Source organism: Penaeus monodon, chromosome 20 (genome assembly GCF_015228065.2).
Source record: "Penaeus monodon isolate SGIC_2016 chromosome 20, NSTDA_Pmon_1, whole genome shotgun sequence".
NCBI classification, from domain to species: Eukaryota; Metazoa; Arthropoda; class Malacostraca; order Decapoda; family Penaeidae; genus Penaeus; species Penaeus monodon.
Window position 1 is genome coordinate 24,689,431 of NC_051405.1, and position 1,603 is coordinate 24,691,033.

Sequence of the window (1,603 nt, forward strand, 5' to 3'; positions counted from 1 at the left end):
AACAGTGTATTTTCATTCACTGATTATTTTGCATGCAGTGAAATGTACACATGTTGGCATATGTTATGTTCACACATTTTGACAAGCCTTCATTTATTGGAATACATGCAGGTGCTGACTTTTATATGTTTTGTGAACATACTTTAATATGGTGATCACATCTGTTGACAGATTAATGAATTAATATCTTGACCAGAGCAGTATTGAAATGCTCACTTGGCTAGATGTGTTCATTATGTGCTGACATGTTTATAGATCTTTTCATGTGTTCTATCTTGTGTAGCTGACATCCACAGGTATTGATGTGTATGTTTGTTCTGACATGCTCTTGTGAATTAAAATGTACATATATGACAATTTAATTACAGGTCTTAATGTTTACATTTGTGCTGATATCTTCATATGTTCCCTTGTGATCATAAAAAGTTTTCAGCCCAAACTTGGCATTTGATTGATTCTTTTATGTACAACTATATTCTAACTGTTTAGATGTTTGTTCAGTTCTTCCCAGGCAAACTTAAATTATCACACCTTGTATGTAGGAGTGTAGGTCGACAGGGAAGTCTTATGCAAAGAACACAATCAGTAAAATGTTGGGTCTAGTGCCTGCTCTTTGTCTGGCCACATGTTTGTGGACAAACAAATTTATTTTTAAGGAAAACAGCATTTGCAAAACAGAATTATTTCATACTGTAAGATTTATGTGAAAAATGGAATTTCCTTTTGGATTAGTATACCAGTGCTATATTTTTTACTAAACTGTATAACCAGAATAGCGCTGCTGGAGGTCTACATCCTTGACCTCTCTCTTGATTTTAAGGACACTAGAACTAGTTAGAAATGATAACTTCTCATGTGGATTATCTTGTATATGAAACATTGTATAAACAAAATAAAATCAGGCCTACTTTTAGTTTCTTATTTTGCTCAAAAACGGTAAATTTTATTGATTAGGGTAGGGTTTCCAGAAAAAAAAAAACATTATCAAAAATTGCTGAAGCATCCATTGGGGCAAAATTTCTAAAGGCATCAATAAGCCTGTCCACACAAGTGGGCACAGCTGTTGGGTACAGGGGTGGGCATGAGTAGAGATGATGTCATAGGCAGGTAAACTCTTTGGTAAACAGGTAGTTTGTGCATTGTTTTCTTGCCTGTGATGTCACCTTTCCAGGTTCCTGCTGATCATGCCTGCTCATGTTTACAGGCCATTAGTTAGGATTTGAGAAACCTGTATGCCAAGTTCTTATAATTTAAGGAACTTTGCAATGAAATGCTTTTTATTGCTTTTGGGTAAATGTTCATGTGTTTGAAGGTTTAGCCATAAATATAAATATAGATCTTTCCAAGATGCAGGGTCTCAATCAATCAGTCAATCAAAAAAGTGATGAAAGAAAGATTTTAAGCATTAGCCTGATTAATGTCGGGTTCATGTATAAATGTCCACTTTTGAATTAACATTACTACCACTAATTTGAATCATTCTAGTCTGTAAAAAAATTTATTCTTGTCAGGCGATGTGCCTCTGTGAGGAGAGGAATCACGTAAAAATATTGTCATGGTCATTTAGTGGACACTGGAGCTATCCAAGTAATGGACTCATAGA